The 18,935-nt window shown below is 39.7% G+C and overlaps 1 long non-coding RNA gene across 1 annotated transcript; it reads left to right on the forward strand.

The window, feature by feature from the left end:
- The first annotated feature begins 162 nt into the window (after positions 1-162).
- Positions 163-4,916, forward strand: LOC131381009 (uncharacterized). The gene is made up of 2 exons (XR_009209402.1): positions 163-672; positions 4,703-4,916. It is a non-coding gene; the product is annotated as an uncharacterized LOC131381009 (long non-coding RNA).
- Positions 4,917-18,935: the final 14,019 nt, after the last annotated feature.

Below are 18,935 nucleotides of genomic sequence, written 5' to 3' on the forward strand. Positions count from 1 at the left end.
TGTGGTTGCTGGCTGTTACCAGGACAACCGGAGGCGATTGACCGTTATCTGCGGTTTGGAGCCGTTAGCGGGAGAGGCAGAGATGTTCAGAGGTCTTTTAGGATGTGCTAAAGGGTCGTGAGGGCTCTCTTAAGATTTTCTTCACAAAAGGTTATCCAGTTGTGCCCCGCGGCCCAGCCGCTGGCCCCGGGGATCTGAGTCGTACCCTATTGTTTTTCTCTGAGTCAGTCTTAAGGTGAAATGAAGTGTGGCCTAGTGGCTCCTCACTGTCGCTTCTCTAGTTTTCTGCCTCCTTTTAGAAAATTTAAGTTGAGAATTTCTAATATACATCGGGATGTGTTCTAATGCGCTTGTTTTTAAAATTGTGGAAAATTTTTAAAAGAAAATCTCACCAGTCATCCAGCTACCCAGAAGTAACAACATTTTCATGCATTACCTATTAATTGTTTTCTCTGCATATTTTTTCATGGTTGGGATAATTTAGGGAAAACCATTTTGTGTCCTGCATATATGGATGAATACAATATAATTTTGGTATTAATGTCATAGCAACAAAGCAGGCATTGAAGACTTTAAATCTGTTTACAGTGAATTGAAAAGACAGGATAAAGTGGACACAGCATGTGAAGACAATTCTTTCAAGAAGTTTGGCTGTCAAGGAAAATAGAGAATGTGAGTGGCCAAAGCAGAATGACAGGTGAAAGAAAGAAATTGGGAGCCAGACAATACAGCCCGACAGTTTACGCCTGTATTGATGTCCCACCTCTTTCACAAAAGATTGAGGATGCTTGGGGAAAAAAAATACACACTATAATAGGAGAAAATGATGAATAGAAACTGAGGCAAAGGTAATTGGAAAACAAAATAAAGCCAGGGGTATATTAATACCCCGCAACTTCATACCAAAAGGTTCGTGTAATTACTAGAGGGGTGCCACAAATTGGGTTCTGAGGTTCCTAGCAACTAAACCAAAGGGAAAATATAAGTTTAACATGATCCATATGAGGGAGGGGGCCTAATGGCATATTATAGAATCCTGTTACACATTAGCTGTATGAAATTGATTGGGTAATGTAAGCTCTTTAGACCTCATTTCTCCATCTGTTAAAGAGTGGGGAGAGGAAGAAGGAGACTGTTAGACGAGTTGATATTTTAATATCTCTTCCACTACTGACAGTCTATGATCGTATAGGCCAGAGATGGCAAACTCAGATGCCTAAATGAGGGACTAAGAAAGTTTCATAAGTGAGGAAATGGACTGAATGTGACAAAAGCAAGGAGAGATAGAGATTAGAATGTTAGAGTTGATTGAGCTCTCCCATCTAAAACTCCAGCCAGTTCTCACAAAAATAAGGACTCAGTGTTGCTAGATGTTCTGATTTTTCAGGAGAAACAGGAAAATCGTATTTTTGATAATATTATACAAAACAAACAAAACACCCCTACTAGCTAGATACAATTCATGGGTCACTAATTTTCAACCTCTGCTATAGGTGAAAGGACCTCAACAAGAGGGATAATTGCTTGAATTAAAGAATTAAATATGAAGAAAGAGGAAGAAGTCAAAAAGAATACCAAGATTTCCCCTTGGTAATAAGAAGGAGTTAGTAACATTGATACCAAAATCAGCAGAAGGTTTGGGCAGAGAAGGTGCTTTATTCTGAGTTTCTTGAACATGGGGCAAACTTATTCATGTGTATCCATAGCACATGAACCCAATTCAGCTGCTGAATATGAGAAATCTGCGGGATTTATCAGGGGAAAGGGTGCAGGAATGTAGGTCAGGAGTTTGGGGAAAGATGAAAAAGGAGTTTAAGATGTAAGATTCATTCTTTCAATAAAGTTTTATTGATTATATATCACAATATGTATTTTCACGAGACTCTCAACTGTCTGAGGGCAGAGAGCACGGTTTTTTTTTAACCACTTACTCAGCTCCTAGCACAATACATAGTCTGTGCTTACGTATGTTGAATAAACAAATGAAAAAATACAAAACATTGTGCTTTACAGTATAGGAGATGCAGAGTTGAATTAGAAAATCTTAAGGGAACAAGAAACACTGGGGTCTACTTGAGGGTGGGAGCATGGAGAGGAGCAGAAAAAATAACTATTGGTACTAGGCTTAATACGTGGGTGATGAAATAATCTTTACAACAAACCTTCACGTGTACCCCCAAACCTAAAATAAAAGTTTAAAAAGAAGAAAATCTTCTTAAAGAAGTTTGTAGAGCAGGGGCCCTATCTCCTTAAAAAAAAAAAAAGGAAAAGCGACTTTATAGGCCAAAAAGTAGGACAAGTCTTACACATAAGGAGCTAATGCAAGTTTTAAAGTAGTGCCATTAAAAAAAAAAAAAAGTACCATAGGATTCAGAAGAGAAAGATCTTTTTAGAAGAAGTTAAGAAGTTAAGCTCTGTCTTTCTAAATAGTGGACAGTTAAGATTAGATCACACAGGTGTTGGGAGAGGAACTGATCAGAAGCAGTTATATAGAAGATGTAGGCTGGGTGCGGTAGCTCACGCCTGTAATCCCAGCACTTTGGGAGGCTGAGGTACGTGGATCACTTGAGGTCAGGAGTTTGAGACCAGCCTGGCCAACATGACAAAACCCCATCTCTACCAAAAATACAAAAATTAGCTGGGTGTGGTGGCACACACCTGTAATCCCAGCTACATGGGAGGCTGAGGCAAGAGAATCACTTGAGCAGGGGAGGCAGCCACTGCCCTCCAGCCCAGGCAGCAAAGTGAGACTCTGTCTCAAAAAAAAAAAAAAAAAAAAAGTGTATACCCTTCTTTTGAAAGTATTTGAAACTGCCAAAAAAAAAAAAAAGAGTGAATAGTGAAACAGTTTGAAGCCAGAACCTTGAGAATCACCCACATATAAAGAAGGTGAAGAAGAAAAACCAACAAAGTAAGCAGAGAAAAAGTCATCAGAAAGCTAAGAGAAACATCAGGAGAGTGGGTTTCATAGGAACTAAGATTCCAGGTTTCAAGAAGGAAAGTTCAGTCAGTACTGTCAAATACTACAGAGACAGCAAGCCATCAAGGAGGGTCCAAGTTCATTGGATTTGATGATTAAGGAAATCATTGATGACTTTAAACAATTGGCCAATGAATATAAGAAGATGAGCTGTAAAAAGCAGTAGAATTGAGAGGCTTGTTGATTTGTTTAGGGAGGTGGGGAATGGGGTTCCTTAGGAGCAGGGGGAAAAAATAGAAGATTAAGCTGCAAAACAGGACAAATTTAGGCCGGGCACGGTGGCTCACACTTGTAATCCCAGCACTTTGGGAGGCCGAGGCGGGTGGATCACAAGGTCAGGAGATCGAGACCGCGGTGAAACCCCGTCTCTACTAAAAATACAAAAAAAAAAATTAGCCGGGCGTGGTGGCGGGCGCTTGTAGTCCCAGCTGCTCGGAGAGGCTGAGGCAGGAGAATGGTGTGAACCCGGGAGGCGGAGCTTGCAGTGAGCCGAGATTGCGCCACTGCACTCCAGCCTGGGCGACAGAAGGAGACTCTGTCTCAAAAAAAAAAAAAAAAAAAAAAAAAGGACAAATTTATGAAGCAAGATTTTGGAGAATCTAAGCAGTGATGAGATCAAGAAATGATGGAAGAGTAACATCAAGAATAAGCATAATTCTAACAAATATTGTTCAATTACAAGTAACTTTTCAATGTCTATCATCATGTTTTCCTACCCAATGGCCTGGTTTCTTTTCACCTTTAGCCCTAAAATAACTTCACAATCTAAAAAATAGTATTAGAACTTCGACTTAGTAATATTTCCTAGTGTTGCTTTTAAATCCTCTTTTTATAAACAGATATTATCAGCAGGGTGTGGTGGCTCACACCTGTAATCTTAACACTTTGGGAGGCCAAGGCAGGCAGATCACCTTAGGTCAGGAGTTCAAGATCAGCCTGGCCAACATGGTGAAACCATGTCTCTACTAAAAATATAAAAATTAGCTGAGTGTGGTGACAGGCGCCTGTAATCCCAGCTACTCGGGAGGCTGAGGCAGGAGAATCACTTGAACCCAGGAGGCAGAGGTTGCAGTGAGCCGAGATCGCACCTCTGCACTCCAGCCTGGGCGACAGAGCAAGACTCCATCTAATAAATAAATAAATAAATAGGTATTATGGTGTATAATTCCTGATTTTTCGGTTGCTCCATGTCCCTTTCAGGAAACCACCACTCACCAGCCTTAGCTGGTTCAAGTGAAGCTGATTCCCAACTCCCCACACTGCCCCCATTCCTACACTTGATTCAAACCTGACCAGTGAGAACCATCATTGGTACTTTTGCTGGCACTATTTATTTATTTATATATATATATATATTTTGAGACGGAGTTTCGCTCTTGTTGCCCAGGCCGGAGTGCAATGGCGCAATCTTGGCTCACCACAATCTCGGCTCACCGCAACCTCCGCCTCCCAGGTTCAAATGATTCTCCTGCCTCAGCCTCCCAAGTAGCTGAGATTATAGGCATGCACCACCACACCCAGCTAATTTTTTATTTTTAGTAAAGACAGGGTTAATCCACGTTGGTCAGGCTGGTCTCGAACTCCCAACCTCAGGTGATCCACCCACCTCAACCTCCCAAAGTGCTGGGATTACAGGCGTGAGCCACCACACCTGGCCTGCTGGCACTATAAAAAAAAAAAAAAAAAAAAAAAAAACTCTCTCCCTCTGATGTTATATTGCAGGTGCTAAAGACTATACAGACACAGAGCAGGCAGGCCACCTTTGCAACCACATGGAGGTTTGTCTAATATTGAAGCTAAAGAAGCTAAGCTGGAAGACAGAGAGACCAAGTCCTGATGACATTGTTTGAACCCAGAGATCCAGACATGCCTGAAAACTAGTTTTACCACTGGACTTATCCGTTGAATGAGCCAATAAACTCTCTTTTATACTTAACCTTGGGTTTTACCTGGATTTTTGTCATTTACAGTTCAAAATATTCTAATATAGAAGTATACATCATTAAATCAACATTATTTCTTTTTTTCTCTGTCTTATTTTAAATGTAACTCTATAAGGTACTCTAAAAGTATTCTACAGTCTCACTAAGTTAATCTGCGAATTTGGTAAAATTCCAATATTAGTCCCAAAAGTATTTTAAGAGCTTGTTTTTGTTGTTTGCTTGTTTGGGACTAAACAGAATTACTCCAAAATTCATTGAGAGAAAAAAAAATGAAAAAAAAACAAGAAAATAGAATTCATAAAGGGAAATTGTATTATGTAATAAAGCATAAAACAAGAATAATAAACATAGAGTGGTAATGGAATAAATAAACAGTCATGGAACAGAATTCAAAGCCTGAATATATCTAAGAGCACTTACCAAATTTAATATGTGGTACATCAAGAAAAGATGAATCCAGTAAAGTATATAAGTACATTGAGCTAGATTTAGAGGAGAAAGATAATTAGATCTTTACCTTATTCCCAGAATAAATTTCAAATGGATTTGTGACTTAAGTGTAAAAAGTGAAGCCAGATTCTCAATATACATTGATTGGCATATAATTGGCACAGTCTTTAGCAATATCAATTAAATGTTAAATATTAATAACTTTGAACACAGCCTTTCAATTCTAGAAATAACCTACAGAAACAAAATATATGTCTAAATATAGGTAATGCAGTATTGGAATATCAAAAGTAGTACACATATGAATTAGGATATGGAATACCTATATCATGAATTCACAGGGTGGCAACATTGCAACAAGGAGGTGAAAATTGATTCTTGAGGGAAATTTTTGTTTCTAAAGCATAGATACGTGTAAAGCATATAAACAAATATACAGTATATATGTGGTATTGAAACTTCATGGGAGAGTAATAATTAAGAAAAAAATGTCTATGCTGGGTGCAGTGGCTCATGCCTGTTATCCCAGCACTTCGAAAGGCCAAGGTGGGTGGATCATGAGGTCAGGAGTTCAAGACCAGCCTGGCCAAGATGGTGAAACCGCAACTGTACTAAAAATACAAAAATTAGCCGGGCATGGTGGCAGGCGCCTGTAATCCCAGCTACTCAGGAGGCTGAGGCAGGAGAATCGCTTGAACCTGGGAGGTAGAGGTTGCAGTGATCCAAGATCACGCCGCTGCACTCCAGCCTGGGTGACAAAGTGAGACTCCGTCTCAAAAAAGAAAAAAGAAAAAAAGTCTAAAAGGCTGAGAAAAACTGTGGTATATAATTCAATACCATGTTAAAAAGAATGAGGTAGACTTGTATGTTGACAAAAGAGGATGTCCCAAGATGCATTGCTTTTAAAAAACAAGTCGTAAAATAATATGCATAATATGGATCCTTTTTTAATGATTAATATATGTTGATACAAAAAAAGGATTGATGGTGTTTTTCTCTGGGGTTAAAATTAATGTTTAATTCTATATTAAGTAGAAGGATCCAGCCAGAGGAGGGTCGGAACAGGGGCCCCTAACTTGGTGTAAGTACTGCAATATAATTCCCACAGTCTGAGTTTTGCAGATCACATCCCCAAGGTGTCATTAAATAAGGGTTTTTTATTCCCTCTATTTCCTATAAATTGATGTTTAGATCTAGGAGCCTGATCAGATTCAGGTTCAAAAATGTTGGTAGTATTTCATAAGTGACTTTGTGTGCACCCATCAGGAGGCACATAAAATCTATCACTTTTTGAGTTATAATTAAAATACACAGATTGTAACTGCTCAATTAGTTTTCACAATTGCGTGCAGCCATGTAGCTTCCTCCAAAAACAAGATACAGAATATTTCCTTCACTCCAGAAAGTTCTCTCATGGGTCTTTATAGTCAGTTCCTGTCCAGGCCCAGAGCCAACTATTTTCTCATTTCCATCACCATAGATAGTGTTTTAGTTCATTTATGCCACTATCACAAAATACCCTAGACTGGGTAATTTATAAATAATAGAAATTTATTTATCACAGTTCCAGAGGCTGGGAAGTCCAAGATCAAAGCACCAGCAGATTCAGTGTCTGGTAAGGGCTTGTCTCTGCTTCCAAGAGTAGTGCTTTGTTGCTGCATTCTCACCTGGTGGAAGAGGCACCGTATTCCCACATGGCAGAAGAGATGGAAGGACCAGGCAGCTCCCTGAAGCCTCTTTTATTAGGGCACCAATCCCATTCACAAAGGGCAGAGCAATCATGACTAACCCACTTACCAAATGGCCCCACCTCTTAATAACACCACAATGGAGATTAAATTTCAACATGAATTTTGGAGAGACATAGGCATTTAAACCATAACAGGCCGGACACAGTGGCTCATGCCTGTAATTCCAGCACTCTGGGAGGCCAAAGAGAGTGGATCACTTGAGGTCAGGAGTTCGAGACCAGCCCGGCCAGCCTGAGGAATCCCCGCCTTTATAAAAATACAAAAATTAGCCAGGTGTGGTGGCACACACCTGTAGTCCCAGCTACTCAGGAGGCTGAGGGACAAGAATCGATTGAACCCAGGAGGCAGAGGTTGCAGTGGGCCAAGATTGCACCCCTGCACTCCAGCCTGGGCGACAGAGTGAGACTTTGACTCAAAAAAAAAAAAAACATAGCAGATAGTTTTGCCTCTTCTTGGACTTCTTATGAATGAAATAATACAGTATGTAGTCTTTTATGTCTAGTTTCTTTAACTCAACAAAATGTTTTTTAAATGTATCCATGTTGTTGCATATATGAATGCACTAGTTCATCCTTTTTATTGCTGAGTTATATTCCATTATGTGAATATACCATAATTTGTTTATCCATTCTCCTTTTCATAGACATTTGGGGTGTTTCCAGCTTGAACTCTTTGGGAATAATAGTGTGGGAATAAAGCTGCTATGAACTTTTGGTGTTTCTTTTTTAGAGACAGGGTCTCACTCTGTCGCTCAGGCTAGAGTGCAGTGGCGCCATCCTGGCTCGCTGAGCCTCGATGTCCTGGGCTCAAGTGATTCTCCCACCTCAGCCTCCAGAGTAACTGGGACTACAGGTGCAAAACACCCCACCTGGCTAAATTTTTTAATTTTTTTGTACAGACAGGGTCTCACTATGTTGCCCAGGCTGGAATTTTTTAGTATTTTTGTAGAGAAGGGGTCTCTCTATATTGTCCAAGCTGGTCTCAAACTTCTAGCTTCAAGTGATCCTCCCACCTTGCCCTCCCAAAGCACTGGTATTATAGGTGTGAGCCACTATGCCCAGCGCTGAACATTCTTATGCACATCTTTTTATGGGCATTTTAATTTCTTCTCAGTAAGTACTTGGAAGTGAAAATGATTATTTAACTTTAAAAGAGACTGTCAAACAGTTCAAAGCGGTTGTATCATTTTTAATTTCCAACAGCAATGTATGAAAGTCCTAGGTGCTCCACATTCCATTGAAATTTAGTGTTGGTGGTCTTTTTTATTTGGGGTTGTTTGTGTGTGTGTGTGTGTGTGTGTGTGGTGTATGTGCTGTTAGCAGTTATTGTTTATCATTACTTACATATATTAATTATGGTTTACAAAATGGTGATATTCTAATTCTGTCATCCATATAGTTGCTGAAATGCTTTTATGAAAAGAAGCTTCCCTCCAACATATATTTGGTTTCCCTAAAATACAGTTTATATGGGAAAGGCAGGATTCATGCTTAATTATTTCCCTTTATTTAACAATTATCAAAATAATGAGTTGGTTCTCTCATATCCATCAAAGATTACTAGTGAGAGTTGTGTCGGTTTTAACGAATTTAAGACTTTAAATATAGGCCAGGCATGGTGGCTCTTGCCTATAGTCCCAGCACTTTGAGAAAACAAGGCGGGTGGATTGCTTGAGCTACGGCATTCAAGGCCAGCCTGAACAACATAGCGAAAACCCATTTCCACAAAAAATACAAAAATTAGCCAGGCATGGTGATTCACGCCTGTAGTCCCAGATACTCTGGAGTCTGAGATGGGGGGATTGTTTGAGCCCAGGAGGTCAAGGCTGCACCACTGCACTCAGTGGAGCAAAACCCTGTCTCGAAAAAAAAAATTTGAAGTAGAGGTTGAGCATTCCTAATCCAAAAATCCAGATTCCAAAATCTGAAACGTTTTGAGCACCAACATGATTCCACAAGTGGAAAATTCAACACCTGACTACATGTGACAGGACACAGTGGAGACTGAAAGCAGCCATGTTGGCTGTCACTGTTGTTTACCAGCTGACACAGGTGTTCTGGTGATGCTACCAGGCTGTTTAGTTACCCTGAACACATTAGTTTTTCACTGGATTAATAATGGTGGGTCATACTTCTTAGCGTTAGGCACTTATGTGTGAACAAGTGTAAGAAAATGCTTGCTTATCAGTAGCATATAAATTCAGAGTCAGGAATAATGGTGATGTCAAACAACCACAGATTGTCCACATCGGTGACTGAGATAGTGACACTTTTGCTTTCTGATAGTTCAGTCTACACAAACTTTGTTTCATGCACAAAATTACTTAAAATATTATGTAAAAATACCTTCAGGCTGTGTATATAGCTGTATATGAAACATAAATGAATTTTGTGTTTAGATTTGGGTCCGATCCCTAAGATATCTCATTATGTATATGCAAATATTCAAAAATCCAAAAATCCAAAACACTTCTAGTCCCAAGCATTTTGGATAAGGCATACTGAGCCTGTATATTTGATGCGTTTAATCCATTTCAATCATCATTCTCATTGATGTTGAAATTGTCCCATCTTTAGCCAATGGGAATCTTCTCAAAGTAAGCTCTGAGTTCTTTGACATGACTATAGAAGCTTTTGATAGCTTCCTTGCCTTCTAAATAACAAGATGTTCCACACTCATCTTCAACATTTCCTGCCTCAGATGTGGAATCAGCATGTCTCCAAGGAACCCTAAAATTCTTCTCTGTGGGAAATGGTATTTTAGAGGCCACAATCTAGAATGGATGCTTATTCCTACTGGGTCATTCATGACCAGTTCATTGTTTCTAGACCTTTGCAGTGGGTGGAGCTAGGAAATGTTGTTGTTTTAAAGATATAAAACAACATGAGTTTTATTGCTGTATCCAATTCAAAACCAGGACTATCTTCATCAACCTCACATCTGTATCTCCTTTTCCCCTGTGCCTAAAATCCCACCGTAATTACCTATTTATTTTTCCCATCATGAATAGTCTCAGAATAACAGTCTTCACAGCACCACCACAATATGATCACTGAACATAGTTTGGGTTTTTTGTTGTTGTTTTGGGGGGACTTCTTTGCAACTCTTTTTCTGATTAGGGTATATTCCAGTAGGGATGGATAGTCAATCACTATGTTTTAAAGTCACTTGGAGGCCAGGTGCAGTGGCTCACACCTATAATCCCAGCACTTTGGGAGGCCAAGCTGGGCGGATCACTTGACGTCAGGAGTTCAAGACCAGCCTGTTCAACATGCTGAAACCCCATCTCTGCAAAAAATACAAAACTTAGCCGGGCAGAGTGGCACATGCCTGTAATCCCAGCTACTTGGGAGGCTGAAGCAAGAGAATTGCTTGAATCCAGGAGGCAGAGGTTTCAGTGAGCCAAGATTGCGCCACTGCACTCCAGCCTGGGTAACAGAGCAAGACTCCATCTCAAAAAAAAAAAAATACTTAAAATAATAACAATAATGTTACTTGGAAACGTTTCTCATGTGTGATTATGCCACTAGCTCAGTACACAGGCTGATGTGCTTAATTTTGATTTCAATTTTTAGGGATTGCATTTTTAGTTTTAATTTTGTTTTATAATTATATAAATTATTTGTGTGGTTCTAAAGTCTATAAAACAAGATCTATCTGAGAAAAATCTAGCTTCTACTTCATTCCATAAATGCTCCCCCATTTCTTATTATATAAATGGCCATTTATTTTTATGGCTTGTCCTTCCATTTTTTAAAGTATAAGCAATATTTCAGATATGTGTATATATGTCCATCCTCTCTTTAAATATAAATGGCACTGGGTGTGGTGGCTCACACCTGTAATCCCAACACTTTGGGAGGCCAAGGCAGGCCGATCACGAGGTCAGGAGTTCAAGACCAGCCTGGCCAAAATAGTGAAACCCCGTCTCTACTAAAAATACAAAAAATTAGCCGGGCGTGGTAGTGGGCGCCTATAATTCCAGCTACTCAGGAGGCTGAGGCAGGAGAATCACTTGAACCCGGGAGGCGGAGGTTGCAGTGAGCCAAGATTGGGCCATTGCCCTCCAGCCCGGGTGACAATGCTAGACTCTGTCTCAAAAATAAATAAATTAATTAATTAATTAATTTTAAAAATGGCAGCAGACTATGCACTCAATTCACTCATTTAAATTATACAATTCAGCAGTTTTTAGTGTATTCACAAAGCTATGCAACCATCACAACAATCAATTTTCAAACATTTTCATTACCCAAAAAGATATTCCCACCAGCATTGTGGTTTCCAATTTATCTGAATCCTTGACACCATTTATTACTGTCCATTTTCTTTATTATAGCCATCTTAGTGGAAATGAAGTGGGATCTCATTGTGGTTTGGTTTGCATTTCCCTAATGGTCTATAATATTGATATGGTTTGGCTCTGTGTCCCCACCCAAATCTCATCTCAAATTGTAATCCCCACATGTCAAGTGAGGGACTTGGTGGGAGGTGTTTGGATCATGGGGGTGGTTTCCTCAATGCTGTTCTCTTGGTAATGAGTGAGTTCTCACAAGAGCTGATGGTTTTAAAGTGTGGCACTTCCTCGCTCTCTCTCTCCTGCTGCCATATGAAGAAGGTACTTGCTTCTCCATTCACCTTCTACCATGATTGTAAGTTTCCTGAGGCCTCCCCAGCCATGCAAAACTGTGAGTCAATTAAACCTTTTTCTTTATAAACTACCCAGTCCCAGGTAGTTTCCTTATAGCACTGTGAAAATGGACTAGTGCAAATATGGAGCATCTTTCACGTGCGTTTTGGCCATTTGTATATCTTCTCTTTGAAGAAATGTCTGTTCAGATCCTTCACCCATTTATCAATTGAGTTATTTGTCTTTTTATTGTTGTTTTAAGAGTTTTTTTTTTTTTTTGGATATAAGTCTCATCAATATTTAATTTGCAAATATTTTCTCCCATTCTATTGTCTTTTCTTTTTTTCTTTTTTTTTTTTTTTTTTTGAGACAGAGTCTCTCTCTGTCACCCAGGCTGGAGTGCAGTGGTGTGATCTCGGCTCACTGCAAGCTCTGCCTCCCGGGTTCACCCTATTCTCCTGCCTCAGCCTCCTGAGTAGCTGGGACTACAGGCGCCCGCCACCAATCCTGGCTAATTTTTTTTTTGTATTTTTAGTAGAGACGGGGTTTCACCGTGTTAGCCAGGATGGTCTCGATCTCCTGACCTTGTGATCCACCCACCTCAGCCTCCCAAAGTGCTAGGATTACAGGCATGAGCCACTGCGCCCAGCCCCTTTTGTCTTTTCTTGATGGTGTCCTTTGAAGCACAAAAGGTTGGGGTTTTAAGGTAGTTTATTTTAATTTTGATCAAGTCCAATTTATCTGCTTGTTCATTTGTCACTTCTGGTGCTGGCATCAAGTCTAAGAAGGCTTTGCCTAACCCAACATCACAAAGATGTACTCCCACATTTTATTCTAAGATTTTCATTGTACTATTTCTACATTTAAGTCTATGATCCATCATTATGAGTTAATTTTTGTCTATGGCATGAGGTAGGGATCTAACTTTATTCTTTTGTATGTGATATTCAGTTGTCCTAGCACCATTTGTTGAAAAGACTATTCCCTTTTTTCTCTGATGTAATTGTGTTGGCACCATTATTTAAAAAAACAATTAGCCACAAATGTAATAGTTTAATATAATATAAAAACAAATATAATAGTTTTTATAGAGACTGTGTTTAATCTGTAAGTCAATTTGGGGGGTATTGTCATGTTTGCAACATTAAATATTCCAATTTTTTTTTTTTTTTTGAGACTCGCTCTGTCACCCAGGCTGGAGTGCAGTGGCGCAATCTCGGCTCACTGCAAGCTCCGCCTCCCAGGTTCACGCCATTCTCCTGCCTCAGCCTCTCCGAGTAGCTGGGACTACAGGCGCCTGCCACCACGCCCAGCTAATTTTTTGTATTTTTAGTACAGACGGGGTTTCACCATAGTCTCAATCTCCTGACCTCGTGATCCGCCCGCCTCGGCCTCCCAAAGTGCTGGGATTACAAGCATGAGCCACCGCACCCGGCAGTATTTCTTTTTTTGCTGCTAATGTAAATGGAATTGTTTTCTTCATGTCATTGTCAGATTTCTCCTCCATTTTTTGTCTTGTTTTGTTTTTGTTTTTTGTTTTGTTAATAGGTTTTATTTTTTAGAGCAGTTTTAGGTTCACAGCAAAACTGAGCAGAAAAGTAAAGAGAATTCCCATCTGCCTCCTGTCCCCACACATGCATAGCATCCTCCACTGTCAACATCCCACACCAGAGTGGGAGGTACATTTTTTTACAATTGATTATCCTACATATCATTATCCTTCATTTGCATTAGGGTTCACTCTTGGGCTTGCACATCCTTTGAGTTTTGACAAATGCATAATAACATGTCCACCATTACAGAATAGTTTCACTGTCCTAGGCCAGGTTTGGTGGCTCATACCTGTAATCCTAGCACTTTGGGAGGCCAAGGTAGATGGATCGCTTGAGGCCAGGAGTCCAAGACCAGCCTGGCCAACATGGAAAAACCCAGTCTCTACTAAAAATACAAAAAAATTAGCCAGGCATGGTGGCACACACCTGTAGTCTCAGCTACTAGGGAGGCTGAGGCATGAGAATCACTTAAACCCAGGAGGCGGAAGTTGCAGTGAGCTGAGATCACACCACTGCACTTCAGCCTGGACTATAGAGCAAGACTCTGTCTCAAAAAAAAAAAAAAAAAAAAAGTGTAGTTTCACTGTCCTAAAAATCCTCTGTGCTGCCTATTCATCCCTCCCTCCCCAGTAACTGCTGGCAAACACTGCTCATTTCACTGTCTTCGTGGTTTTTCCTTTACCAGAATGTCATATAGTTGGTATTACACAGCATATACCCTTTTCAGCTAACTTCCTCTACTTAGTAATGTGCATTTAAGTTTCTGTTGTTGTTGTTAGTTGGTTGATTTGTTTTTTTGTTTGGGACAGGGCCTCACTCTATCACCCAGGCCGGAGTGCAGTAGCGCTATCGTAGCTCACTGCTGCCTCAAACTGCTAGGCTCAAGGGATCCTCCTACCTTGGCCTCCCAAGAAGCTGGGACTGCAGGCACCCACCACCATGGCTAACTTTTCATTTTTTTGTAGAGACAAGGTCTCATTATGTTGCCCAGCTGGTCTCAACGTCCTGGACTGAAGCCATCCTTTCACCTCGGACTCCCAAAGTGCTGGGATTACTGGCATGAGACACCATGCTTAGCCACATTTAAGTTTACTCCATGTCTTTTCTTTTTTTTTTTTCTTTTTTGTGGACATGAGTCTCACTATGTTGCCCAGGCTGGTCTCGAACTCCTAGGCCCAAGCAATTCTACCACCTCAGCCTCCCAAAGTCCTGGGATTATAGGCATGAGCCACTGAACCCAGCCTACTCTGTGTCTTTTCACGTCTTTATAGCTCATTTCTTTTTAGCACTGAATGCATTCCACTGTGCATTCCACTGTCTGGATCTACCACTTGGTTGCTTCCAAGTTTTGGCAATTATAAATAATGCTGCTATGTGCAGATTTGTGTGTGGATGAAAGCTTTCAGCTCATTTGGGTAAATACCAAGGAGCATGATCACTGGATTGCTAGTAAGAATATGTTTAGTTTTGTAAGAAACTGCCCAACTGTCTTCCAAAGTGGCTACACCATTTTGCATTCCCACCAGCAATAAATGAGAGTTTTTCTTGCTCCACATCCTCACCCATATTTGGTATTCTCAATGTTTTAGATTTTGGCCATTCTAATAAGTGTGGCACTTCCTTGCTGTCTCTGTCCTGCTGGTGTAGTGTGTAGTGATATCTCATTGTTTTAATTAGCAATTCCCTGATGACATATGATGTTGACCATCTTTATACCTGCTTATTTGCCATCTGTATATCTTATTTGGTGAGGTGTCTGTTCAGGTTCAAGTGTCTGTTCAAAAAAATTTTTTAATCAAATTGTTTTCTTATTATTGAATTTTAAGAGTTCTTTGTTTACTTTGGATAACAGTCCATTTTCAGGTAGGTCTTTTGCAAATATTTTCTTCCAGTATGTGGCTTGTCTTCTCATTATCTTGACCTCCTTGAGTTTTTTTTAACTTAAATCTAGACCTAAAGATCATACCAAATCTTTACTTCTAAGTATATTTAGAGGTAAATATACTTCTAACTTCTCTTTACAACTGCAATTATTTTCTTTGTTTATAGCTTAAGTTTTTCAAAAGGATTGTATATTTGTATAATTTAACAAGAAGCTATTATGTATTTTGAAATAGATAAAATAATATGCCCATCAGATAATTACCTTCATTATGTTTTACGATGTGGCAAATATTAGTATATTTGAGATGCCAATAATTGCCTGCCTGCCCACATTTTCTAAGAGAATTTGTTTTATGCACAGATTTTCTTTCCCTAAAGGATAATTTAGCCAGATGTAGTGGCTCAGACCTGTAATCCCAGCACTTGATGGGCAAATCGCTTTGGGCTGCTCAGGAGTTCAAGACTGGCCTGGGCAACATGGCGAAACCCCATCTCTACAAATACCATAAAAAACAGCCGGGCATGGTGGTTCATGCCTGTTGTCTCAAATACTCAGGAGGCTGAGGCTGAAGTATCGCTTGAGCCCAGGAAGCAGAGGTTACAGTGAGCTGAGATCATGCCACTGCACCCCAGCCTGGGCAACAGAGCGGACCCTGTCTCAAAAAAAAAAAAAAAAAAAAGATAATTTACTAGACCAAATAACCACTTATCATCACCATGACTGATCGGGCCAGGGAGTGCAACACTGCATTCAATACCATTCTCCCATTTTCCTTTTCCATCCTAATAGAAAAATTCCTTTGTTATCTTAGCCAAATGTATTATGACAGGCTGAGCACCTTCTCAGCCTAAGAGGATGAAACTTGATTAGTCTAAGTCAACCATGATAACTGTCATTTGCCTTGCTTAATCTGCCAATGAGATGTAAGGGGAAGTTTGTTGGAGGCCTTCTGGGGACATTTTTCCCTGCCCTAAAAATGGAACACATAGGAACAGAAAACCGAACACTGTATGTTTTCACTCATAAGTGGGAGTTGAACATTGAGAACACATGGACACAGAGAGGGGAACAACACACACCAGGACCTGTTATGGGGTGAGGGGTGAGGGGAGGGAACTTAGAAAACACGGCAATAGGTGCAGCAAACCACCATGGCACATGTATGTATACCTATGTAACAAACTTGCACATTCTGCACATGTATCCCATTTTTGTTTGTTCTTTTTTTTTTGAGAATTTTTTTTTTTAATGGGACACATGAGAAGGACAGTTTTCTGTCTCCCAGTGTTGTCAACCCCTGTAATACCTGAAGCTATAACAGCCAACTTGGAATCATGAAAGAAACCAGCCTCAGTGGAAAAGCCAACCTGCTGAGGATGGCAGAGCAGAAAGACGGGAGACACCTGGGCCCCCAGGTAATGAGGTCACTGAGGACGTGCCTTATCTCTAGATTATTGTTATATATGATAACAAATGCTTAAACAACTTTGGAAGTTGTCTAATATACATTCTATCTTCAAATTTCACCAGTTTTCCCAATATTATCCCTTATACAAATCTTTTTTTACAATCTAAAATCACATATTTCATGTAGTTGTCATGTCTCTTCAGTCTCTTTTAATCTGAAACAGTTCTTGGACTTGCTTTGTCTTTCATGACAGTGACATTTTTGAAGAATACAGGCCCACTGTTTTGTTCCCATTGTTTCCCTGTGATTCAATTAAAGTTATACATTTTTGGCAGAGACACTACAATTTATGCAATTTATGTTCATCATATCAGGACACCCCTACAGTCAGTTTGTATTATTTGGGAGGATGTTGTTGACCTTGATCACTTGATTAAAGTGGTTTCCACTAGAGTTGTCCTCCTTTTTTCTCCTTGTATTTAATAAATAATCTGTAGGAATATACTTTGGGACTGTGTAAATATCCGCTTCTCCAATAAATTTTCTACCAACTTCCAGCATCCACTGACAATTCTTGCCTGAATAAATTATTACTGTGGTAATTGTTGCAGGTGTGACTATCTAGGGCTAGTGGCGCAGGCTAAAGGAATTTACCAAGACAGTTGTAGGTAAAGAAAGGCAGATTAAGACATGACAATTGCATTGCAAGGAAGCAACAGGCAGCACAGCAGAGAAGGAGTTCTGTGTGCAAAGCTCCTGCAAAGAGGCAAGGGCTGGAAGGAAGTTTTATAGGGCCATGCTGGAGGGGGCTACTTGCTGACCAGGTCGTTGTGCCACAAGGTCGTTGTGCCCTTGGGTTGTTTGATTAGCCATCTCTCAGAACAATTTTTCACTGTTCTTCCCCACCTGGGGCCCCTTTCCTTGCTGTTGCATACTTAACAGTACTCCACAGTAATTGCATAAATGGTGACTTTCTAACTCATCATTAGTTCTACGTTAAGAGAACTAAGAACTGTAAAAAGCCCCCCTTCTCCCTTCCCTATCTGCATTTGCTTGCTTGCTTGTTTTTTAGTGTCAGTATGAATTCATGGATTCTGTTTTATTCAGTGGAATGCAATCCATTAATGTCACCACTTATTTTGATGCTCAAATTATCCCAGGTTTAGCCAAGGAAAGCCCATCAACTGGCTTCTGTGTCATTTTGACATAATTTCATGCTTTTTTTAGCACTTCTTTACTTTCTGGCCTAGCAAGTTTTTCAGGCCCATGTTGCATTTTCCCTCCCCTAGCCATGAAAACAGTCCCATCTTCAAGAAGCCCTGGTTCCTTATAGCGGAGAATGATTTTTTGAAAACAAGATTTGGAAACCAAATCTCTTCATTGAAACTTGCTCTTTCAGCAAACATAGCTAGGATGTTGTTTTGTTTTGTTTGTTTTAAAAAGAGAGGAAAACAAAAAGCATGAGTCTATGCCAATCCAGCACCACCACAAGGTTCTTCCTTACCTTTCCCCATTCCGTATTGGAATCTCCCTCCTCTAAGCAAGAACTCTGGCTCCCAACAATTATTAATGTAATTATTTTCTCAATATTATAATATACAAAAAATAATTTCAGAATTGCTACACCTGTGCCACCACCACCAATAAAGCTGTCAAGTAGAGCTCAAAATTTCTCACAGCTCTTTTGTTTTTAAACTCAGGATATATAGTCAAGATACTTTGTCCAAATGTTACTTGAGTAAGTTAGGTTTCTTTTTCCTTCTGTGTGATTCTCCATTTTATGTACAGTTCAGTTTCTTTGTTTCTATTTGTATCCAATTTTAGGACTTCTTCCCCAAAATTGTTGATTATTTTATAAGCATGTAAAGCATTAACATGATTCCAAAAGTCAAAATAATACACAAATGGATATGGAAATGTGTCATTCTCTCTCCGTATTCCTTCCATTCTGTTCCCACTCTCCCCCCGCAAGTAACAAATTTCAGTCCTTTCTGTTTTGTCCTTCTAATATGTCTTTTCGTTAAAAGGAAGTAGATATATGTGTATTGTGTCCCCTTATTTCTTATCTATGGTAGTGGCATACTATTATTCTCTTTTGCTCTTTGCTTTTCTCACTTAGCAGCAAAGCCTGAAAATCAATCCTTAAAAGCTGCCTAATAAGCTATTATGTGTATGTAATGTAATATAATTTATTCACTCTGTATTCTTGTGTATACACATTTAGGTTATTTCCATTTTGCAATTACAAATAATACTGCATATAAAATCTTACACGTGTCATTTTATATTGTTGAAGATGTTTCTTCAGGTTAAATTCTTAGAAGTAAGATCATTG

The sequence above is a fragment of the Hylobates moloch genome, unplaced genomic scaffold (assembly GCF_009828535.3).
Source record: "Hylobates moloch isolate HMO894 unplaced genomic scaffold, HMol_V3 SCAFFOLD_13, whole genome shotgun sequence".
Taxonomy (NCBI): Eukaryota; Metazoa; Chordata; class Mammalia; order Primates; family Hylobatidae; genus Hylobates; species Hylobates moloch.